At 52.8% G+C, this 24,962-nt stretch overlaps 1 pseudogene across 1 annotated transcript in view; it reads left to right on the plus strand.

Moving 5' to 3' along the window:
* The window catches only part of LOC117087055, a 43,319-nt pseudogene extending 21,218 nt beyond the window's left edge, over nucleotides 1–22,101 (plus strand). Inside the window, exons 7-13 of the transcript XR_004438657.1 lie at nucleotides 4,216–4,284; nucleotides 4,525–4,621; nucleotides 6,620–6,793; nucleotides 9,953–10,170; nucleotides 20,217–20,274; nucleotides 21,252–21,404; nucleotides 21,776–22,101. The product of XR_004438657.1 is annotated as a 3-phosphoinositide-dependent protein kinase 1-like (transcript). The remainder of the gene's footprint in view (nucleotides 1–4,215; nucleotides 4,285–4,524; nucleotides 4,622–6,619; nucleotides 6,794–9,952; nucleotides 10,171–20,216; nucleotides 20,275–21,251; nucleotides 21,405–21,775) is intronic.
* Nucleotides 22,102–24,962: the final 2,861 nt, after the last annotated feature.

The raw sequence follows: 24,962 nt of genomic DNA on the forward strand, positions 1-24,962 counted from the left end.
TTTGGTAGAGATGGGGTTTCAGCATGTCGGCCAGGATGGTCTCAGTCTCTTGACCTCGTGATCTGCCCGCCTCGGCCTTCCAAAGTGCTGGAATTACAGGCGTGAGCCACCATGCCCAGCCTAATCGTTTCTTTAGGAAAAACTATTCAGTGAGGAAAGTATGGCTGTCGTGTGCACGGAGCCCAGGCTTCCTCGGTGCTGCCCCCTGTCGGGGTGGAGGGCAGGGAGCCTGGCCTTAGGGTTGCTCGGCCCCACACCAGCTGCAGTGGGACAGGGTCCCGCAGAGCGCAGGGAGGCCCTGGAGGGTGCCGGTGTGGGAGGGAGGAGGCGTCCAGCAGGCATGAGGGTCTTTGAGAGAGACTGCAGGGCCGGTGCGGGTCACGGGAGGGGAGAGTGGAGAAGTGCCAGCCAGGGAGCCACCGGCGGTGTGGGGGGAGGATGTCTGGGGAGCTGACGACAAGGGTTGGTGAGAAGTCTGAGGTGCTGTCTAGGGTGGCCGGGAGGTAGATGGCAGGCTGAGAGGCAGCATCAGAGTCTGGAGTTTCAAGTCTAGGGAGCAGTTATGTGGAATCAGGGTGGGGCTGGGGTTCCTCCTGCCTCCGGCCAGTCAAGTGCTGCTGAGGGCTGGGGTCAGCTTTGGCTGCTGGTGCCCTCGTGAGTTGACGTCGACAGGACCACAGGAGTCCCACGCTGCCACTCTCCTGCTCCGCCAGGTTACAAGGGGCCACCTTCCTGGAGTGAAGTGAGCCACTCTGAGAGAATGAATGATTCTGGGGACGGCAGTTCTGGATGTCTGAGCTTGACAGCTTCAGGAAAAACTGGGGTGGAGGGGGCCATGGTACAAACGTGGTGAGTGGGTGGAAGGGTTCTGAGCAGTCACTCAGCGTCTCCAGGCTTTTTTGGTTTTGTTCTTTTAACTTTTTTCAACCAGCAGATACTGCGTTCTCTTTTTATTATTATTCAGTTATTCTTTTTTTTTTTTTTTTTTTTTGAGATGGAGTCTCGCTCTGTCACCCAGGCTGGAGTGTAGTGGCTGGATCTCAGCTCACTGCAAGCTCCGCCTCCCGGGTTTACGCCATTCTCCTGCCTCAGCCTCCCGAGTAGCTGGGACTACAGGCGCTGCCACCTCGCCCGGCTAGTTTTTTGTATTTTTTAGTAGAGATGGGGTTTCACCATGTTAGCCAGGATGGTCTCGATCTCCTGACCTCATGATCCGCCTGTCTCGGCCTCCCAAAGTGCTGGGATTACAGGCTTGAGCCTCCGCGCCCGGCCTCAGTTATCTTTAAAATAGAGATGGGTTCTTGCTGTGTTGCCCAGTCTCGTCTTGAACTCATGGGCTGAGGTGATCCTCCCATCTCGGCTTCCCAAAGTGCTGGGATTATAGACGTGAGACATGGCGGCCGGCCGGATACTGAGTTCTTAGCATGGCCAGAGACTGCTTTAGGTCAGAGCTTCCCAACTGGAGTGATTCTGCTCCCCTGGGAACACTTGGCCCTGTCTGGACAGTTTTAGTTGTCACAGCTGGGGCAGGGGTAGGGATGGCACCCAGCGGGGGAGGGGAGGATGAGCTGCTCAGCATCCTGAGATGCAGACGACAGTCCCTCCCACAGGTGGTACCGCGATGTACCCGCTTTCAAAGTGCGTGTGGTCACCACCCAAGAGCTAGCGTTTCCTTGTTTGTAGATTTTACTTTTATGGTGGAGGACCACTTTAGCATTGGTGCAGAAAGATCTCCAAGCTCTACGAATATAGGCATGGGATCCTGCCCTGTGGGAAAAAGGAGGAATGTGTATTCACGTTTTCTCATTTGCACGTTCAGGTTCTCTGGGGGGATAGACACTGCACGGATGATGGTAGTTGTCTATCGGGTGAGGGAACAGGATTATGAGGAAGACATTTCTGCATTTCTTTTTCTGCTTTTGAATTTTTTAATCATGTGACATTAAACATTGTTAGGAACGTTTATTGTAAAGAATTGAGGCCCAGGCGTGGTGGCTCACGCCTGTGATCCCAGGCATCACTTTGGGAGGCCAAGGCAGGGGGATCACAAGGTCAGGAGATCGAGACCATCCTGGCTAACACGGTGAATACCCGTCTCTACTAAAGATACAAAAAATTAGCAGGACGTGATGGCGGGAGCCCGTCGTACCAGCTATTCGGGAGGCTGAGGCAGGAGAATGATGTGAACCTGAGAGGCGGAGCTTGCAGTGAGTGGAGATCGCGCCACTGCACTCCAGTCTGGGAAACAGCGTGACTTGGTCTCAAAAAAAAAAAAAAAAAAAAAAAAGAAGGATTTGAAAGAGGCCGGGCTTGGTGGCTCATGTCTGTAATCCCATTACTTTGGGAGATTGAGGATGACACATCGCTTGAGGCCAGGAGTTCGAGACCAGCATGGCCAACATGGCGAGACCCTCTCTCTACTAAAAATAACAAAAATTAGCTGGGCCTGGTGGTGAGCGCCTGTAGTCCCTGGTACTCAGGAGCCTGAGGCAGAGGCAGAGGTGGCAGTGAGCTGAGATTGCGCCACTGCATTCCAGCCTAGGTGACAAAGTAAGACCGTGTCTCAAAAACAAAAAAATGGCTGGGTGCGGTGGCTCAAGTCTGTAATCCCAGCAGTGGGAGACCGAGGCGGGCGGATCACAAGGTTAGGAGATCGAGACCATCCTGGCTAACACGGTGAAACCCCATCTCTACTAAAAATACAAAAAACTAGCCGGGCGAGGTGGCGGGCGCCTGTAGTCCCAGCTACTCGGGAAGCTGAGGCAGGAGAATGGCGTAAACGCAGGAGGCGGAGCTTGCAGTGAGCCGAGATCATGCCACTGTACTCCAGCCTGGGTAACAGAGCAAGACTCCATCTCAAAAAATAAAAAATAAATAAATAAATAAATAAATAAAAAGAAAGAAAAAGAAAAATTCATTATGAAGAGTTCTTAGAAAATAAGTCTCCAAACCCACTTATAGTCACAGATAATAATTGGGCATACGTATTTCTTTTCAGTCCATTTTTTCTATGCATTTTATAGTTGTTTAAGTGGCTTTTATGCCATTCGAGTCACATTGGGCAGGCGGTTTTGAGCCCTATGTGATTATATAATGGGCGCTTCCCCCTGTCATTTGAATGACTGGTGGGTGTCTTTATCAGTGTGTGGTTTTCTGCCGCGTGAAGATTGTGGTTCATGGACCTGTCTCTGCTGTCGTGCGTTGAAAGGTTTCCATTCATTCACACACTGGCGTGTGTCTGACCCGCCACCCAACCTGCATGGGCAGAGGAGGTCTCTTTGCCTGGGGTTGGGGTGGGGGTGTCCCTCAGTGGGCGAGACAGGGTCTGCTGGACTGAGTGAGGGGCCGCCCTGAATTCCTTGGTTTGAATTTCAGGAAGTGGCATGACTTGGTCTAAGTGAAGGTTTATTTGATACACCCTTGGTACACATGCTTTCCAGAAGTGTAGTACTGGCTTCCCGTTTTATTTTTGTATTGTATTTAAAAAATATAAATTCTAAAGTAAGTGTTTCTGATAAAACATTCGATAATTCACAGAGGTGAAAAACTCCCCCACAATCCCTTTCTGCTTGAATTCCATGCTCTGGAGAGGACCTCGTGAAGGTCCAAGCACAGCTCTGCCCCCAGCACCCCTCTTCTCTCTGCTGCTTCCACACTGAAAGGTGGAGGCTCTGCTGCCTGCTTTCCTTTGTTGCTCCCCATTTTAACTAAACACTAAAGAAAGTCAGGTGTGAATGTTACGGTCATTCATTTCGCCTGTGCTGCACTTTCCTGCCCCTGGCAAGCCCTCCACCGGCACTGACGGGAGGGTGCTTCCTTCAGCTTTCTTGGTTGTCTTACTGGAACAGGGTCAGCCCCATTCTGTCCCATCCTGCCCCCTGCCTGGTCTGTAGCCACGTGGTGCCAGGAGTGAGCTCTGCTCTGCTTCAGGATGACAGGTGTGTGTGGACGTTAGTAAGCCCTGTTGGAAATGGCGAAGCTTTGGGGACAGCTGAGCGACCGCTGGTGCCTGCCGCGTGCAGACCCTCAGGGCCCAGGCCGCTGGGAGGCTTCTCCAGAGGGCGGGTTCCCCACCCTCACACCTCACTGGTCTTAAAGGACAGAATTGCATTAGAGCTGAAACTGGGGCCGTGTGGACAGAGTGGAAAATGAGCTGGCCTTGTCACTTATATTTTACACATGTCTTTTTTTCTTTGTTTTCCCCTTACCTTAAAGTTCAGACCTTTGGGCTCTTGGATGCATAATATACCAGCTTGTGGCAGGACTCCCACCATTCCGAGCTGGGTAAGGAGGCAGCGTTTCCTGGGCCTTGGAGCCTGTTGGGGTGCACCCCACCGGCTGGCAGCCCCTCCCAGCAGCGAGGTGGGTGGGGGAGGGCAGCACTTGGTGCCGTGCCCAGGTGGGGGCTCTTGGCATGCAGGGCCGGGGTGTGTTTGCAGCGCTGCGAGGCCGGGGCGCTCGTCCCTGCCTGTGGAGGCTTCTGGGACCCTGCCTAGGATGACTTTTTTTTTTTAATTTTTACAGAAACGAGTATCTTATATTTCAGAAGATCATTAAGTTGGAATATGACTTTCCAGAAAAATTCTTCCCTAAGGCAAGAGACCTCGTGGAGAAACTTTTGGTAAATATTGTGAATTTCCTTTTGGAAAGGGGATCTGGGACACCCTGAGTCCTCTGAAACTGCTCTCTGAGTGGCTTTCCTGGAGGTTCCTGTGTTCACAAAAAATGGTGTTTTTAGGGTTAATAGTGAGCATAGATAATTACATCTTATGTCGCCAGGTGCAGTGGCTCACGCCTGTAACCCCAACACTTTGGGGGGCTGAGGCAGGCGGATCACCTGAGGTCAGGAGTTTGAAACTAGCCTGGCCAATATGGTGAAACCTCGTCTCTACTAAAAATATAAAAATTAGCCGGTCGTGGCGGCAGGCGCCTGTGATCCCAGCTACTCGGGAGGCTGAGGCAGGAGAATCGCTTGAACCCAGGAGGCAGAGGTTGTAGTGAGTTGAGATCACGCCCCTGCACTCCAGCCTGGGCGACAAAGCAAGACTGTCTCAAAAAAAAAAAAAAAAGAGAACAAAAACCCAAACCTTTTGAGTACTTATTTTCACTTCTCAGTATCTACTGGAGAGTACTGGGTACTGTTCCCCTGCTGTTCCTTCCATCCCCCACAGAGCAACTGGATGGGGAGGCAGGCCCTGGGATCCTGCGCTGCCTCTCAAGGCTCGGCCCCTTTTCTCGCACAGGTGGAAAGGAATCTCAGTCTCAAAATACAATGAACAACAACAAGGATTATTTTACAGTATATAGTTAAAAATCCTAAAACAAAAATTGAGTAATTAACAAAGACAGCGAATCATCACTGGGACCAGCACACTCCCGCGGTTGTGGAGTGGGTGTTGCTGGGACCCTCGAAGGCTGCAGAGCTGTCTCCTCCAGGGACTGATCAATCCCACACCCCAGCCCAGGGGAAAGAGGTGAGACAGGTTGGGAGAAGCCAGTGGCTGTGGAGCCTAGCGATCCTGGGGCCACCTGCAGGGGCAGGACTGACCCCACTCCCAGAGTCGTGGTAAGGAGGGATGTCCAGGGCCAAAAGCACAGGAATGTCAGGACACTTCTGTTTCTAGAATATAAACTGATGTACCTTTCCCAGACTAACCTCTCTTCTCTGTTTTACCTGGGCTGGTCTTTAAAATTTTCATGTAGCTGACTCTAAAGCTGAAATGTACAGATGTCACGAACTAGGGTCTGCAGCCACCTGTGCTGTCATAACCCCGGACGCTCCAGCACCAGTAACTTAACATGCTGTGCAGCGTTGATGAGCAAATGCTAAATGGTACAGTCATTTCCTTTTTTTTTTTTTTTAATATTAGTTCCTTTTATTATTCCTGCTACAGTAGTTTCCTGTCAAGAGTCAGGCACTTGGAAATTGAATTATAGGCCAGGCGCGGTGGCTCACGCCTGTAATCCCAGCACTTTGGGAGGCTGAGGCAGTCAGATCACAAGGTCAGGAGATCAAGACCATCCTGTCCAACAGAGTGAAACCCCGTCTCTACTAAAAATACGAAAAATTAGCGGGGCATGGTGGCGGGCGTCTGTAGTCCCAGCTACTCGGGAGGCTAAGGCAGGAGAATGGCGCAAATCCGGGAGGCAGAGCCTGCAGTGAGCCGAGATTACGCCACTGCACTCCAGCCTGGGAAACAGAGCAAGACTCTGTCTCAAAAAAAAAGAAAGAGCCATATAATGAGATGAGACAAATTTATTTTTTTTGGAGATGGAGTTTTGCTCTTGTCACACAGGCGGGAGTGCAACGGTACGATCTTAGCTCACTGCAAATTCTGCCTCCCGGGTCCCAGCGATTCTCCTGCCTCAGCCTCCCGAGCGGTATAGGTGCGTGCCACTACACCCACCTGATTTTTATGTTTTTAGTAGAGACGGGTTGTCACCATGTTGACTAGGCTGATCTCAAACTCGTCCTGACCTCAGGTGATCCGCCTGCCTCAGCCTCCCAAAGTGCTGGGATTCTAGGCGTGAGCCACCGCGCTTGGCCACCAGATTTGGGTTTCTTTGGTCAGAATCACGTTTTCACCCTGGCAGTGACTAGTCTTGATTGTTACTTAAGGTTTTAGATGCCACAAAGCGGTTAGGCTGTGAGGAAATGGAAGGGTACGAACCTCTTAAAGCACACCCATTCTTCGAGTCTGTCACGTGGGAGAACCTGCACCAGCAGACGCCTCCGAAGCTCACCGCTTACCTGCCAGCCATGTCGGAAGACGACGAGGACTGCTATGGCAATGTAAGCTGGCCAGGATGGCGGGTGAGGTGGGTGGCACTGGGTCCTCCGTGCACTGGGCTTCATGCCTGTGCGCCAGACCCATGTGTGATTTGCAGGCGAAAGGGGAGGGTGTGTGTGCCACGGCGGCAGGCCTGTTGGTGGCTGTAGTCTTTGCTGCCATGAGGCAGTGGCAAGTGACTTGTCGGGTGGGTCGTTTTTTCCTCATTTCCACGGCTGTGGGCAGTGTGGTGAGTTTCCACCCAGAGGGTGCGGTGCTGCTAGAACCGGATGCTGAGCACCCTGGCACTGGCCCTGGGGTCCCAGGTACGGGGCCTCCTGCCCGGCCTGTCGCATCTGCGCTTGGCTTGATGCTTGTATAGCTGTGTGTCCAAGATGTTCCAGAACACTGCCTGTCTTTCCACAGAAACCCCCGAGTGTCACGTGCTTGAACTTTTGGGACGTGGTGCTGGCAGGGACACTGGCACCGTCTGCTTCAGTGCTGAGTAGGCTCTGAGGCTGCTGGTCTCCCAACTTGATCACAGCCATGGGGTCTTCAGCACACTTTGCTCTTTAAGCTTCTTGTAGAGAATATGGACCATGTGCCCAAGGGACCGAGAGTGTTGTGAGAGGCAGGCATGTTGCCCACTTTCAGCCTTGTTTCCTCTGAGTTCCTCTTGCCACCTCCACCATGACCCCCTCATACTTAAGTGTTGTTATCATGAGATCCATTTTTCTGGTTTGACTTCTGTTACTGGGGCTTATTCTAACTGGCACCATGTACAGAGTTCCACTTGCCATGAATGAGGAAGTCTAGATTTTATTTATTTGTTTTGAGACAGGGTCTCGGTCTGTCACTCAGGCTGGAGTGTAGTGGCGCGATCTCGGCTCACTGCCACCTCTGCCGCTCTGGGTTCAAGCGATTCTCCTGTCTCACCCTCCCAAGTAGTGGGAACTGCAGGTGTGTGCCACCATGCCTGGCTAATGTTTCTATTTTTAGTAGAGACAGGGTTTCGCCACGTTAGCCATGCTGGTGTCAATCTCCTGACCTCAAGTGATCTACCCACCTCGGCCTCCAAAACTGCTGGGGTCTTAGGCATGAGTTATTGCACCTAGCTGGGAATTCTAGATTTTTTCTAAAAGTCATCCACAGCTAAACTTCTGCTAGTGTCCCCTCCTGGAGATGAAGTTTCCCAATGCCCCGTAACACTCCTCATCCTCCCGACATCCTTTGAGCCCAAAGTCTAGGGGAGCCAGGCCTGGGGGGCAGTCTGTGCTGCCTGAAGTGGCCACTTGTAGCTTTCATATATGCAGAGGGCTGGGAGCCCCGAGGCCTAGCCCCCCGCTGAGGCCCTCACCTCCACCCTCTGTGCCCCCCAAGGCCCTCGCCCCCATCCTCTGTGCCACCCAGCTCCTCCTACAGGGTCTTTGGTCACGGCTGGCGAGTGCCACCGGACTGCAGTGCTCTCCCTCCTGGGCCTGCTGTTGCTGCAGAGGTTGTGCTTGGGACTAGCTGGTGGCCATTATCCCATGGGCTCTGTCCTCCGTTCCTCCCAAGGCGGTAGCTGGGCTCTGAAGGAGCAGCACAGGCTTTAGTTGTCTGCAGTCTCAGTGCCTGGAGAGCTTCTCTTAGTGTGGGGGTGGGTGTGCTTGCACACGTTGCGTACCTGTGCAGGCCTCTGGGCCTGGGCCTACTGAGAGCTAGGGCTGCTTGATACGTGGGTTCTGTTGCCGTCTGTGAAGTGTGGCTCCATGTGTTGGCAGCCGACTGTTAGATGGCCATCCTTAGCTCTGAACAGCTGTGTGGTTTGAAAGCCTTGGAGTGGGTCCAGGCAGGGAGCTCCCAGGTCAGATCTCATATGGGGACAGTGAGTGAGTCTTGGCAAACGGCGTCAAGCATGGAAGGAGCCTTCAGGGCTGTACCTCTTCCCTCCCTGTGGGGCTGCAACCCCTCCTTCATGGGGAATGGGCACTGGGCGTCCCCTTCAGCAGGGGGGTTGGCCATGGTACCCGCCCTTGGGTCAAGGCAGGAGGAGAGCAGGTGCTTCATTGGCTCCTGCTCTCCTGAGGTCCTGCAAGTGCTGGGGCGGTGTTGCCATTGGACAGTGTTGGAGACAAGCAGGCTGGGCAGGCCCACGCCCTGTGGAGGGGTTGGCATGGAGGGGCCGGCAGTGTTGGGTGTTTTTACCCTGCCCATTGACGAGCACCTTGCTCCAGCCCAGCTGGGTGAGAGGCTTCAGGGCTGTGGGGTGGGGCTGTTGTGCAGCTGTAAGAGTGCGAGCACATGGGGGACGCTGCATGTGTGGAGGGTTGTGTGGGGCAGCAGCCAGGGCCTGCGTCTGAAGGCACAGAGGACGTGGAAGAGCATGTTGTACTCTTATCCCAGCCATTGCTGATGGTGCCATTGCTGGTGGCACCTTTTCTTTCCACTTGTTGTTGGCCTCAGCAGAGCTCAGATGTGGGGCCTGCAGCTGGGGATGTGGCTGCCCCCACCCAGGGGTTCTCTGGCCTTGGCAGCCCCAGGAGCATGTTAGTGCGCAGGCTCTGTCTGCTTGGCACGTTTATGAGTGAGTGAGTTTCCACTGTCGACACTAGTTTGTCATTTTTCCCAGAGAAACAGGTAGCGTTGTCTATAGTAAGTTCAGTTTATCTTTGCTGAGATTAAAAGGAATGTCTTTTAAACAGTTGAATGTGTTTAGTCAAATCACAATATGTAGCGTCTGTTACAGACTCAGACCCTTAAGACCCCTGGGGCCCAACGAGGTCTTGCGTGGAGGCCCTGCCTGCCAGCCCGTGCGATGGATCTGCCGCCAAGCCTCCTTGGGCACCCTCTCTTCCCAGCAGGCATCCCAGCCCCCACCTCCGGGGTCAGCACTGGCATTCACGGGGCCTGCAGGGTAAGGACCCAGGTCCCCTCTTCCTGGAGAGGAAATCTGAGGCTTCGCCCCTCTCTGGCCCTGATTCCCATGGGAAGAGGAGCCCGACCAGGCAGGATCCAGTGAGGCCTCGGTTCTGTGGCCAGGTGTCCCACGGAGGAGAATCAGGGCTGCCCACCCTGTCGCCTTGTGCCTTGCTGTGTGTGAGCTCCCAGGGCCTGACAGCGGCAGTGCCAGGAGGGGCTGGGGTTTTAGGACTGTAGAGGCAAGTGAAGGTACGGTTCTCACTTTTCCTTCTTCTCTGCAGTATGACAATCTCCTGAGCCAGTTTGGCTGCATGCAGGTGTCCTCATCCTCCTCCTCACACTCCTTGTCAGCCTCGGACGTGGGCCTGCCCCAGAGGTCAGGCAGCAACATAGAGCAGTACATCCACGATCTGGACTCGAACTCCTTTGAACTGGACTTACAGTTTTCCGAAGATGAGAAGAGGTTGTTATTGGAGAAGCAGGCTGGCGGAAACCCTTGGTAAGACCTTATAGACACAAGCAATGGTGTGTGCAGAATTGCAGCGTGAATACATGGGGGCTTATGGTGGATGCCTTTGCCTTGTCACTGCCTCCCTCAGCAGCCTTGGATGCTTGGCCAAGGAGCACATTGTAAGTGCACAGTTGGAAACAGGTCCTTAGGAGGTAGCTGGCCCAGGGGGTGAGTGGGTTGTGACTGCCGGGCGCTCCCCTCCTCTGCTGGGCATTTGGATCTGCTGGGTGTGGCCTGAAGTCACTGTGGTGTGGACAGACACGGCCTGGACTGGGCCACTTGGGAGTTTCTGAGGTTCACTGTTGTAGCCCCTCTTTTCCACACAGCTTTCCCCACTTGTCCATTTATGTCTTTTAAGCTGAGCGCCAGGGGCAGTGTGTGTTCAAGGGCGTGCATGTTTTCAGAGGGCTGGGGATCTGTCCTGGGGGCCAGGAATTTGCCTTTCCCAATGCTCTTGCCTGCCTGAGAGTGTTTTGATGCTCCAAAAACAAACTTGTGAATTTCTGTTTTATTCCTATGGAGGCAGATGTCTCCTGTGTTCATGACCATTTGTGTTTCTTTTTTGAGGTACTTTGTGTCCTTTAACTATTTTTTCTTGTATGTTTTGCATCTTTTTTTTGAGACAGAATGTCACTCTGTCACCCAGGCTGGAGTGCAGTGGTGCTATCTCAGCTCACTGCAACCTCTGCCTCCCGGATTCAAGCGATTCTCCTGCCTCAACCTCCCAAGTAGCTGGGATTACAGGTGCCCGCCACCACACCCGGTTAATTCTTGTATTTTTTGATAGAAATGGTTTTCCCTGTGCTGGCCAGACTGGTGCATCTTTTTAACATGGATTTTTAAAAGCCATGTGTGTGGAGACTATTCCTTGTTGTATGTTTTGCAAACATTCTTCAGTTTCTCTCCAGTCTGTTGATACTGTTTTTGTATGGAAGCTGCAAATTATTACCAAGTCCATCCTGTCCCTATTTATATTTTATGTTTTCCATCTTAATCTGGTAAGAAGGGCTTCCCTCTAATATTTTTACCTGCTTGTCTCTTTTGTGTGGGCAGGGAGGAGCCCAAGATAGTGGGGAGAGGGCTTTGCAGGCAGGTATGCTGGAGTGGAAGCACAAGGCGAGGGGGAGTTGAGGGCCACGCTAGGGAGGGACAGAACACATGTGACTTGAGAGACTTGTGGGGAGGAATGAGAGGAAGGAGCTGAGCTCTGGGCCACCCCAGCAAGTGGGGAAGACCACGACTCTCTGCGGTGTGCCATGCCTGTCTCTAGAACACCTGTGCAGAGATGCTGGCAGGCAGAAACAGTCTACAGCTAGGGGCTCTGACTCGCTAGCTGTGAGTCAGTGTGATTGCTAGGGATGTTAATGTGTACTGAGCCGGAGAGGAGGGCTTTTGATGGGAACAATCTGAGCAGGGCTGCGCTGTGCAGCTCCAAGCAGCAAGGAGGTGTTTGACCGGCTATGCAAGGAGCTTCCCAGGTTTGTATGTGCTGGGGTCCCCACGAAGGGCTGCTGTGGCCACTCCACACACTTGGCCAGGAGCGCCTTCTCTGCAGAGCGCAGCTGAGAGGTGCTGTCTGTCTGCAGGTGTGTGTGTTTCAGCTCCTTTGGTGACTCCCAGAAGGCCCCTCTGCCTGGGGCAGTTCTTAGAGGGTCTTGGAGTCCGTCTGGGTACATTAGCCTGGTGCTGGCGGCAAGTCAGGATGCACATTCTCCTGCCTGCTTCCTTTGTCTTCAGGGTTCTCTTCCCCTTTCCCCCTTCCTTCAGATTTTAGGTCCTTTTGGGAAGCTGATGACTCCTGAGATCTTGCAGGATCTCTTCTGGCTGCTGGGAGGTCCGTCCAGCACCTGCTCTTTACAGTAGTGGTTTGCATTCTGTGTGTGGCCACCAAATTCTTGAAATCAGGGCAGTTTTTTTTGTAATACTAAGATGTTATTTGTCTTTTTGCTCTCGTTCTCTGTGAGTGTATGGTGGAGTTTTTCAGTGACCACATGCTGTAGAATAGAATCTGTGTGCTTTTGGTCTTTTCTAGGGTCTTAAGTTTTTGGTATAAATATATGCTTTTTTTTTTTTTTTTTTTTTTTTTTTTTTTTTTAATGAGACAGCGTCTTGCTCTGTCACCCAGGCTGGAGTGCAGTAGAATGATCTCTGCTCACACAGCCTCCACCTCCCGGGTTCAAACAATTCTGCCGCAGCCTCCTGAGTGGCTGGAATTACAGGCACACGCCACCATGTCCAGCTACTTTTTGTATTTTTAGTGGAAACGGAATTTCACCACGTTGGCCAGGCTGGTCTCGAACTCCTGACCTCAAGTGATCCACCCACCTCGGCTTCTCAAAGTGCTGGGATTTTAGGCATGAGCCACCACGCCAACCAATAGATGCATTTTTAGAGATTAGTAAATGTCCAATATTTCTACTGAGCTCTTACTTTCTCCTCATTTATACCTGCTATAGCCTCTGTAATTTTCCCTTCAACTGAATCATTATTTTGAAATCCTGAAGTTTGGCCGGCGCAGTGGCTCAAGCCTGTAATCCCAGCACTTTGGGAGGCCGAGACGGGCGGATCACGAGGTCAGGAGTTTGAGACCACCCTGGCTAACACGGTGAAACCCTGTCTCTACTAAAAAAATACAAAAAGCTAGCCGGGTGAGGTGGCTGGCGCCTGTAGTCCCAGCTACTCGGAGGCTGAGGCAGGAGAATGGCGTAAACCCGGGAGGCGGAGCTTGCAGTGAGCTGAGATCCGGCCACTGCACTCCAGCCCGGGCGACAGAGCAAGACTCCGTCTCAAAAAAAAAAAAAAAAAAAAAAAAGAAATCCTGAAGTTTTCCTTATGCCCACATGAGAATATGGTAAGTAAGTTCAGGATCACACCTGTAATTCCAGCACTTTGGAGGCCAAGGTGGATGGATCGTTTGAGCGAGGAGTGCGAGAGCAACCTGGGCAGCACAGTGACACCCTGTCTCTACAGCACAGTGACACCCTGTCTCTACAAACATGCAAAAATCAGCCGGGCGTGATGCTGCATCTCTGTAGTCCTAGCTGCTTGAGGAGGTTGAGGTAGGAGGATTACCTGAGCCTTGGAAATCAGAGCTGCAGTGAGCAGAGATCTTGCCACTGTCCTCCAGCCTGGGTGACAGAGTGAGAGCCTGTCTCAACAAAAAATAAATAAATAAAAGATAAAAGGAATTTTTTAATTTACATGGAATAGTTTACACTTAAAAAGGAACATTTTAAAAATAAATATAATTAGCTCTTTGAGATCCAATGTTGTTTGTTACAGCTTTTCAGACGATAAATTAAAGAGTCACTGAAGCTCTTAGAAGCTGCATTGTAGATGCTGGAGAGGCCACACAGTAGCTGGGAGACAAAGCCCCTGGCTGCAGCACAGCCTCAGGCTTGGCCACCCTGTGCTGCCACAGTCCACAATGCAGTCGAAACTTGCTGGATTCAAGATGTGACTGCAAGCACAAAGAGGGAGTTGACGTGTCTGCTGCTGAATTGTGTTTTTGCCTTACAGTGGATGAGTCTACAGACAACCTGGACCTGCCACTTGGCCTGTGTCCCCGGCTTCTCATCACAGATGATATTCTTTTTTTTTGAGACGGAGTATCCCTCTGTTGCCCAGGCTGGAGTGCAGTGGAGTGATCTCCGCTCGCTGCAACCTCCATCTCCTGGCTTAAGCAGTTCTCCTGCCTCAGCCTCCCAAGTAGCTGTGATTACAGGCATGTGCCACCATGCCTGGCTCATTTTTGTATTTTAGTGAAGACGAGGTTTCACTGTGTTGCCCAGGCCGGTCTGGAACTCCTGACCTCCGGAACTCCTGACCACCCACCTCGACCTCCCAGGATGCTGGGATTACAGGCCTGAGCCACTGCGCCCAGTCTACAGATGATGTTCTTTTACCCCATTGCTTGACCATAAAGCACAAATGGCACTGACGTAGTCAGAGTGTGGAGCACCTGTGTGAATCTCGTGATTGGTTCCAGAACACGTTTTCCCATTTGTGTTGATGGTGCACAAGCCATGGTGGGTGGAACTGCTGGCATCTGAGCACGACTTGAGCCCATGACACCAAGCAGTGCCAGGGCAATAATCATATCTTCACAGCACTCACCCACAGGAAGAGAGAGAGGAAAGAAACGAGTCTCGCTTCTGAGCGTTTGTTAAAAATGATGTTATTAACACTTTGTAGGATGAAGTGGAGGTATACAGAACAGCAGTCAGTTCTGGCCGCAAGCCGCCTCAGGGAGACACGCTCGTGACTGTTGCCTGCTGTCCTCATGGAGCGTCTGACTGACAGGCAAACTGCTGTTATGCAGACTTAGCTATTTGGCCAATATTTTTCTTGAAAATGATTGGAATGAGCTTGTTACTTTAAGGAAAACAGCTGCTCATATTTATACCAATGATAAAACCGAAACCTTCAAGTGAAAATTGGAATTTTGAAAAACTTTATTCGTCACTGTGAGCTTGATACCTTCCCAATAAAAGACATATGTTTAGATTCTTTTTTGTTTATATTATTTATATAATAGAAATAGAGACAAGGTCTCCCTGTGTTACCCAGGCTGGTCTCGAACTGCTGGCTCAAGCATTCCTCCCCCTTTGACTTCCCAAAGTGGTGGGATTACAGGCGTGAGCTACTGCACCCAGCCAAAAGTCTTTCTTTTTCTTTTTCTATTTTTGAAACGGAGTCTCATTCTGTCACCCAAGCTGGAGTGCAGTGACACGATCTCAGCTCACTGCAACCTCCACCTCCCAGGTTCAAGCGATTCTCCTGCCTCAGCCTCCCCAGTAGCTGGGATCACAGGCCCACACCACCACACCTGGCTGATTTTAGTATTTTTAGTAGAGACGTGGTTTCACCATATTGGTCAGATTGGTCTCGAACTCCTGATCTCAAGTGATTCGCCTGCCTCGGGTTCCCAAAGTACTGGGATTAGAGGCCAAAAGTCATTTTTGAGGAGATACATAGTGATATCAATGAACTGATCTGTTGATTCTATAGAATGGAATTTGTCAACATTTGGAAGCTTCACATAATTCAGTGAACCGCTGTCTTCCGGGTGACCAGTGTATGACCTAGAAAATCACGTGAGGGCAAAAGAACCACTAGTGCGGGTAGATTGATGGTGTTTAGTGTCACGGTGTATGAAAATTTATTGTTATGAATCAGATTTCACATTGCAACTAAGCTTTAAGCAGCCACCACTTTGTGAATTGTGGTGTAGTATCCAAGAAGAATATCCACAAACATCTCCACGTATTCTTAGCCAAAAGGCCAGGAAGTGACGCAAATCTCTTAAAAGGCTGAGTATACTCCTCCCTTTTCTAGCTGTTTATCTGAGTGAGGCTGGGTGTTTGCACGTCCTTCTGCCCGAACACAGGTCTCGGCAGAGTGTGGGCGTGAGTGGACGTGGAGACCCAGCACTCTCCTTAGGAGCTGAACAGGAGAGGCCTGTGCAGCGCACAGAGTGGCACACTCTCCTCATTCATTATTTTGTTTTGGAAAGTAGTTATTTTAAAAATAAAAGTAATGTATGTTAATAGTAATGGGTTTATTGTTTTTTAATGAATTAAATATTTGAAAATGTCTCAGTTTTCATTTCCTGTGTAGTACGTATCAGTTGATCTAAAAGCTCTTTGGGGTCTTCCACAGAGGTAAAGAGTGTGGAGGGCCATGGAACTGGAAGGTTGGAGAGGAAACCTGGGACCCATCAGCCTTTGCCACTGGCTCCCTCCCTCACTGGCGGCGAAGCTGAGCCTGGAGAGCCCTTCCAAGGGGTCAGGAAAGCCACCGGCGGAGCTCTGGCTCCTTGCTGAGCTCTCCTGGGCGTGGCAGGTGCTTTGCTAGTGGCCTTGGGCTTGGATCCTTGACAATGCTCTTTTTGGGGTCCGGGTGAGGGAGAGTGGAGGAGGTGGTGAGAACCCGCACTTTGGCATCAGGAAAGGGGGTTTTCTGTGGTCACCCCTTGTGGATTGCCCTGCACCCTCCTCTGTGCAGAGGTGGGGAGAGGCATTGCCTGTTTTGAGGGAGCCAAGATGCGGTGTATGAGAGTGAGGCTCCTTCGGAAAGCCCCGTGTGCATGGTGAGTAGTTAGGCATGTCTTCAGGTCTTCAGCTCTCACCCAGCCTCCCAGGGAGGAAAGGGCCCTCAGGGCGGGGGACTTTCTGCAGGAGATAGTAAAAAATCGAAGTAAAAAGGTGATTCCAGCCTGGTCAACATGGCGAAACACTGTCTCTACTAAAAATACTAAAAATTAGCCAGGCCTAGTCGTAGGCACCCGTAGTCCCAGCTACTCAGGAGGCTGAGACAGGAGAATCACTTGAACGTGGGAGGCAGAGGTTGCAGCGAGCCGAGATCGTGCCACTGCGCTCCAGCCTGGGCAAGAGAGTGAGACTCTGTCTCAAAAAAAAAAAAAAAAGAAAAATCAAGGTGATTCCTAGAAGTATGGAAACTTCCAAGTAGGTGACAGCAAGGGGCTGTTTCCTGTTGTGAGCTGGTGGGTGAATCCGCTGAACACATGCTCTGCTCTCGATGCCACCAGTGGAGCTTTGCCCGCAGTCTCTGTCCACGCACCCTGGGCCACGGGGGAATGGATGTTGTCCATTTCTTTGTCTCTCGCAGGTGATGCTGGCGCAGGGGTGGGTGGCACCTGTCTGTGGGGCCTTTGCCTGCCTCCCCAAGGTGCTGGCGTGTTCTGTTGCTGAGCCGCTCTGGAGCTTCAGTGTCCCTGGCATGGGTGACACTGCTGGGAGTGCCTCTGGGCTCCTTGCCTGTGCCCTTTTTTTTTTCTCGGATGGATTTCTGGAAGCGAGGCTACTTCTCAGTCCTATTTCCGAATCGCTTCCTCAGTGAGTCCTCCCCTGGCTGCAGGTGCAGAGCAGGAGCGCCACTCCTGCACGCCCATGCCTGTGGCATGCCCAGCTGATCAGGGCAGAGCAGCCCAGCTCAGTTTCTTTGTTTAGGCCCATTGAGAGTTTCTTGTGTCACTTGAATTCCTCTTCTGGGAATTTTTAGTTGGTGCCATTTTGCTGAGTTTTCTCTTGAGTTCCAAGCCTCTCGTGGCACTGTGAATTTGCTGTGGGGTGCAGGTGGAGGCCCACGGCGGCTGGATCTGGAAATTCTTTCCCACCCCAACTGTGGTCCTGGTGGTTTTTTAGGTGGAGGTGGCTTTGTCATCTTGCCGTGGCTCCCGCAGCTCAATGCTGGGCTGCTGTCCTCACTCTCAGCAAGGAAGGCGGCCCCTCCCACACAGGTTGCGGGGATGGGCTGCTTTGTTCTTGTGGTTTTTCTCTCCTTCGAGTTGATATTTTAAACCTTGTATCTCATCACCTCTTCTGGCACTTGCTGGCGTGTGGTGAAAGCTGAGGATGGGAGAGGCCATAGGGCTTTCTCCGTCCTCATCCGCCTGCAAGAGCTCTGACCAGCCTGGGCTCAAAGGGACCATGTCCCTCCTGCACTGCCTGCGCCGGTGTCGTTTATTATGAATGTCATTGTCGTTCCTCTGCGCTGTGTCCTGGTCACAGGCCTGTCTGTCAGAGTGGCTTCCTGCCGGCTCTGTGGTCCCTCCAGGCATTTCTGTGCTCTGTGCTTTCTGTGCGGTGGCGTATCGGGTCTTCCTCATCACATGTCCTTTTCAGGACCCTTCTTGATTTGTTTCTCTTTGTTTTAACCCCCACGTTGGGTGTGTTTGATGGTGAAGCCCCTGGTGTAAGAGGAGGGCTGCACTTGCCCACATGCCATACACTCCTCTTGCTTCAAACCCACAGGATGGGGTGTGTGTGTGAGGCCAGGCCCTGGGTCCTCCCTCGTGGGGCAGGCCTGGGCACCTCTGCCCAGGTCTAGGTGGGTCACGTGGTGGGGCTGGGTAAGCCCTGGGGGAGGATGCTGTGCCCCCAGCTCGGCCAGTCCGGTCTTCTTACAAGTGCTGTTGGCCCTGTGTGCAGCCAGGCAGGCATGTGGATGTGCTCGGATATTTATTTGATCGTCTTATGCGTTCTTCAAATATAAAACATTATTGGCCAGGCGCGGTGGCTCACGCCTGTAATCCCAACACTTTGGGAGGCCTAGGCAGGAGGGTCACAAGGTCAGGAGATTGAGACCATCCTGGCTAACACGGTGAAACCCCGTCTCTGCTAAAAATACAAAAAATGAGCTGGGCGTGGTGGTGCGCACCTGTAGTCCTAGCTACTTGGGAGGCTGAGGCAGGAGAATCGATCACTTGAACTTGGGAGGCAGAGGTTGCAGTCAGCCAAGATGGCGTGCCACTGCACTCCAGCCTGGGTGACAGAGCAAGACTCCGTTTCAAAAAAAAAAAAAAAACACACACATACACATTATTTCTATAGTAGAACCTCAGATCAGGAATTTCAGTAAGAGCAAACAGAACACAAACCAGTAACTGTTAGCTTTAACCAAAAGAAGTAAACTGCAGACATTGAAATAGTATCTTGGAGCCGGGCGCCGTGTCTGATGCCTGTAATCCCAGCCTTTGGGAGGCTGAGGCAGGCGGATTACTTGAGGACAGGAATTCGAGATCAGCCTGGCCAACAGGGTGAAACCCCATCTCTACTAAAAATACAAAAAAATTAGCCTGGCGGGCACAGTGGCTCACACTTGTAATCTCAGCACTTTGGGAGGCCGAGGCGGGTGGATCACGAGGTCGGGAGGTCGAGACCATCCTGGCTAACACGGTGAAACCCCGTCTCTACTAAAGATACAAAAAAATTAGCTGGGCGTGGTGGCAGGTGCCTGTAGTCCCAGCTACTCGGGAGACTAAGGCAGGAGGATGGCGTGAACCCGGGAGGCGGAGCTTGCAGTGAGCCAAGATTGCACCACTGTGCTCCAGCCTGGGAGCAACAGAGCAAGACTGTGTCTCAAAAAAAAAAAAAAAAAAAATTAGCCTGGCATGGTGGCATGCATCTGTAGCTCCAGCTACTCCAGAGGCTGAGGTGGGAGAATCTCTTGAACCCGGAGGCAGAGGGTGCAGTGAGCCGAGATCTCACCACTGCACTGCAGCCTGGGTGACAGAGTGAGACCCTGTCTCAAGCAATCAGTCAATCAATAAAATAATACCTTGGCCAGGTGTAGTGGCTCATGCCTGTAATCCCAGCACTGTGGGAGGCTGAGGCAGAAGGATTGCTTGAGCCCAGGAGTTCAAGGCCAGCCTGGGCAACATTAGCAAGACCCCGTCTCATAAAAAAAGGAAAAAAAATTAGCCGGGCATGGTGATGTGTGCCTGTGGTCCCAGCTATTTGGGAGGCTGAGGTGGGAAAACGGCTTGGGCGTAGGAGATCAAGGCTACAGTGAGCTGTGGTGGCGCCACTGCTCTCCAACCTGGGTGACCGAGCAAGACTTTGTCTTTAAAAACAAAAATCTCTGAACTCTCAGGAATCAGAAGTGAGGTGTGCTTGCTCATAATGTATATTGAATCAAAGCCTGTATTTGAAAGTTGCTCTTTGAATTTCTGCCATCTCTGAATAAAAGTGTTTTACTATGAGGGAAAAGCCAGAGGAGATGTTCTTACGGCAAGTCCAACTTGGGTCTTTCAGGGCTTTGTGATTATAAACTACTCTGCGGGTCCTGAGCACTGAATCGGGGGTCCCAGCTTGCGGGGTAACTTGAGGGTGATCATCTCCTCCAGCTGTTGACTCCACGGGCAGCCACCTTTCGGGAGGCAGTTCTGCGCCTCACCACAGCTTTGTTAAGGCAGCAATAACCTGTGTCACCTGCCCGTTTCTGCGGCACGGTCCTCCCCAACCTGTTCCCTGCTGTGTGGATGCCACTGGCAGTGAGGGGACAACAGGCACTGTGTCTGGTATCTGCAGGCTCCGTTGCAGATACAGATGAAGGCCCTGCATGGCAGTGGCGTGTGTGCTGGGTTACATGTGGTGTTCTCTGCTCATCCAAAGTGAGGCTGGCTCTGAGGGGAAGGCCAAGGCCACGGGGTGTTCATGTGCCAGGAGGAGCGTGGAGAATTTCTGTTTGTGATTTTCACGGGAGCATCACTTTCTTGTTTCTTTCCACAGGCACCAGTTTGTAGAAAATAATTTAATACTAAAGATGGGCCCGGTGGATAAGCGGAAGGTGAGTGGTCAGTGGTCCCGATGCTCCGCACGCACGCCTGCATCTTCCTCAACTCCAGCTCAAGGGAGGGCAGCTTGGTGGTGTGGAGTGCTTCCCTCTCTTAATTTTCATCAAACATCATCTCTAGATTTCAAGCTTGGGAAGGCTGTGAGCCCTCGAGAGAAGCCGTGTGGAGCCACACACGTGGTGGTTAGGGCCGAACAGAAGCAACCTCGGCACGCTCCTGGGAGTCTGGGGCTGCCTGTTGTGAGGTTTCCATCAAGTTGAAGAGGCCACGTCTGATATTGTAGCCAGGGTTCTCATATTGCTTTAGAAGTGTTTCAAAACCATTTAAGGGCTGCTCTTTATTTTATGGATTGAAGGGATCCAGCACTTAGCACGTGGTCTGTGTGGAGCCAGGCAGGACTGTGGATGTGCTCAGATATTTATTTGATCATTTTGTACCTTCCTCAAATATAAGTCATATTACTTCTATAGAACATCAGATCAGGAACTTCAGTATGATCAGACAGAACACAAACCAGTAACTGTTAGCTTTAACGCTTGAGTAGAAAATACTCAACTCCAGGTGCTCACATGGGGCCACTTCCAAGCGCAGGCTCCTGGCCTCTGTTCCTAGCCGTGTGTCCTCCGCAGGCAAGGACCTTGGTGCGGGTGTGTGGAGGCCGGCTCCCGAGAGCAGGCTCCTGTCCCAGGCAGAGCAGAGGGGCCAGGGGAGCCATGGGCCTGACCTGGATGGGCCTGAGCTGAATGGGCCTGACCTGGATGGACCTGACCTGGATGGGCCTGAGCTGCAGCCCCTGTGACCTTAGAAACTGGGCCCGGCGGGGCAGGAAGTACCCTGCCCTCGGTGAGCGCACAGGTGGTGGCGGTGGCCCTGTGCTTCCAGCAGCGCCGAGGGGCCACCCAGCCCCTAGGCTCCAGGAGATGCTGCCAGCACTGGCCTCTGAGGCCTGTTTTGTGTGTTTTGGTGTCAGGGTTTATTCGCACGACGACGACAGTTGTTGCTCACAGAAGGACCACATTTATATTACGTGGATCCTGTCAACAAAGTCCTGAAAGGTGAAATTCCTTGGTCACAAGAACTTCGACCAGAGGCCAAGAATTTTAAAACGTTCTTTGTCCACACGGTGAGTCTGTTCCCAGGGATTCCTGTGTGCAGGGCCATGGGAGGGCTTTGCAGCACATGGGAAGCAGCCGCAGGCCTTGGCCAGAGGGAGCAGCGGGGATGGGGCAGCTGCTTCGCCCTTTCCAACATCCCACATGCCCACAGTAGCGGCTCAGTCCTGAGGGGCAAGGGACACCCAGTGCTTGTTTTTCAGTTTGGTGGTGACTGGGGTGTGGTCATCAGCCTGCATATTTGCTTTCTGCTTGTGTGAAGAACCACCACACCCATGTGCTTCCAGGACTCGGAATGGCTGGTAGCAGGCAACTCACCAGGTTGGGGTCGGGGTTTTGGTGGGACTCCTTCGGGAGCACTAAACGGCTTCTGTCTTTGCAGCCTAACAGGACGTATTATCTGATGGACCCCAGTGGGAACGCACACAAGTGGTGCAGGAAGATCCAGGAGGTTTGGAGGCAGCGATACCAGAGCCACCCAGACGCCGCTGTGCAGTGACGTGGCCTGCGGCCGGGCTGCCTTCGCTGCCAGGACACCTGCCCCAGCGCGGCTTGGCCGCCATCCGGGACGCTTCCAGACCACCTGCCAGCCATCACAAGGGGAACGCAGAGGCGGAAACCTTGTAGCATTTTTATTTAAAAGAAAAGAAGAAAAAACACACCCAACCACACAAAGAACAAAACCAGTAACAAACACAAAGGAATTCAGGGTCGCTTTGCTTGCTCTCTGTGCTCCGTGGAGGCCTCCATGTGCCCTTGTTGCCATGGGGACCCAGCTCCGCGCACGTCAGCCAAGTCCCACCCAGACTAGTGGACAGACCTGGTGTCACCAGCTTCTCCTAGCATCAGTCCGAACCATGCACCCGCCCTGCCCCTACTGTGTGCTGGTCCTGCTGTGGCTAAGGGGACCGGGTGTGTTTGGCTCTTTCTGCCCCTCCCACTGTGGTCCTGGAACTTCCCCAGGGAGGGAGCCTTGTGCTTCTGTCATGTGCTCCCTTTCTTGCGTCTCCCTGTGTGTGGCCCTTAGGCCTGGCTGGGCCCATGGCATATCCCTGTGGTGGCTCTGGTGGGAGGCTTTCTGTGGCCCCTGCTGTGTCCGCAGGCACTCGCGTGGTGAGGAGCGGGAGGGGTTGGAGTGGTGTGGGAGCAGGCTGCCCAGTGCAGGGTGCCATCGACGGCCCCGGATTCCTTGTCCTACTTAGCAGTGTTGGTCTCTGGGGCTGGAAGCCGAGCGCATGCTGGGAGCTGTACTGTCAGAGGTGAGCCCAATTAGTACCCAACCGGCTCACTGCATGAGATAGGCCTGCCCCAAGCCCTGGGTGGGGCCAGGAGGTGCCTTGGAGAATCCAGCCAGAGCAGAGAGGGCATGCCGACCTGTGTGTGGAGGAGAGAGGCCTGAGGACCTACTAAACGGTTTAAATGTCCAGGCCTCCCCAGTCAGTGAAGTAGGGTCTGAGAGAACCCTGGCCTCAGCAGACCCAGGGTGATTCTGTCTCCTGCAGACCACACCGGGGAGTGCAGGCACCACCATCACACACACCCCTTTTGTGCTGTGGCTAAAATGTCTCAGAGCCCGCTCAGAGTTTCTACATCTCTGCATCAAAAATCTCAGCCTTCTCTTGCTGCGAGCTCATCTGGCCCCATAGAGAGTGGACTTTGCCAGTTGCTGTTGCACAGGAGGTGGGAACAGGACACTTCAACCCCAGCTTGCTGGTGTACTTTCCTCTACCGGTTTTGGGGCTGTTTCCCTTTGATGCTTTGGTGGCCTTCCCTGCTGTACAGCACAGATAGGCCAGATGCATTTGTCCTTTGCCTAGCTACTCCCCAGGCACACACTGCTTCTGCTGGCCTGGCAGGTCCAGGTCCTCCTCTCCCTGCCCAGGTTGTCCCCGGAGGGCAGCCCTCAGTCCCGTGGGGGAGAGGCAGACATCGCTGCCCACAGACCTGCCTCTGACTCAACTGTGTTCACCCTCCCTGGTCCCTACTCCCAAGTCACAGATGACTCAGCAGTGACCCTGTGTGTCAGGCCAGGTCCAAACTGAGAGGGAAGGTGTCCTTTTTACACTGCTAATGATGAGAATGGCTCTTTTTAGCTAGGCAAGTGCAGATGGGAGCCTGGACTGCCTGGGCTTTGGCTGCTGTTGTGTGTGAGCTGCACGTGAGCCTGTGACCGCGAGCTGGGACGAGCTGGGCCACACCTACCCGGGGGCGCCCCAGGGAGCAGGACGCTCCGGGGCCCAGCACGTTGCCCTGGGCCTGTGGCCGGAGTCAAGTCCTCTCTCCTCCTCCTGGCTTTTGGAAAGGCTTGGCTGTGTTAGGGAGTCTCTCTTGGTCCTTTCAGGAATTTCTGTTCAGGCTTACTTCTCCTTATCAGCTCTTTTATCCATCTCAGAACGTCCTGTGTCTCCGTGTAGGAGAGTGGCTTCCTAACCCTCCTAACTGCACATACAGGCACAGGAAGGACGTCTCTCAGGCGTCTGGTTATAGGGGAACAAGGGGAGCAGGGACGTGGCTTTCATTGGAGCACTCGGCTGGGCTGCTTGGGGAGACTCTTCCGTGTGTTCTTCCTCTGGATAGAGCCGCCACCTCCTGGGCGTCACTGGCAAGCTCCATCTTAACCTCCAGAGCCACAGAACTAGGGACTCAGAGCCAGAGCTGGCAGCTGACAGCTGACGATGCCATTGCCTGAGCTAATGACAGCCAAGCCCTTCTGTGGGTCACCTTTCTCCTCACCCAGCCCCTTTCTCTTACCTTTTTAAAGGCTCATGTGTTTTCTTTCTTTACCCTGTGCTTGCTCATGTCAACTCCAGTTTTATCTAGCACATCCTTAGAGCCATCACCTGGCATGCAGGTGCCTTACACTCTACGGTGGAACGTGGGGTACCATGTGTGCACACAGACATGCTTACATGGAATTACAGTTGTGGGTTTCTCCAAGGTGAGGAAGATTTCACCTGCTGTTTAATAGACCTGGGGCCATGTGCCTCCCCACATGTGGGCAAGGACAGGTGGAATGTCAGGACCACACTCTGTGTGGCTTCTCGGCACAAAGGGGAGGGAGGCTGTGGTCGCTGCCGGCCTAGGTGCCCCAGGTGCCTTGCCTTTCTCTGGGACACAGCTGGGGGCTGGCTTCTGAGGGACTCTTTTCTCCCCTCTTTGGCCCCAGCCAGGGCGGTGGGCAGTCCTGGTGTGGAGCACAAGCCTCTCCACGCTAGTGAAATGGCTCTGCACCACGGCTACCAGGTGGAACCTTAACTTACGGAAGGCTTGTTAACAATTCGTTTTGAGAGAGATGGCTGGTCACGCACAGCCGCTGGGGACTCCGCCTACTCCAGCCCTCTTGGGACACACTGTGGGATTTGCGGCCCTTCCTCAGAGGAATTGTGGAGACTGTCCCATGGCACAGACCCCCAGGCACCAGCACAGGGCTCTGGGTGACTCAAAACTGGCATTTGTCTCTGACAAGAGATCAGCTGTAGGCTCGCCGCCCAGAGAAGACCACTGTGAGCATTTTGGCCTGTATCCTGCCCCGCCATTTGTTCACTTGTTCAACTAAATTGGGAACATCC

Source organism: Trachypithecus francoisi, unplaced genomic scaffold (genome assembly GCF_009764315.1).
Source record: "Trachypithecus francoisi isolate TF-2019V2 unplaced genomic scaffold, Tfra_2.0 Contig00608, whole genome shotgun sequence".
NCBI lineage: Eukaryota > Metazoa > Chordata > Mammalia > Primates > Cercopithecidae > Trachypithecus > Trachypithecus francoisi.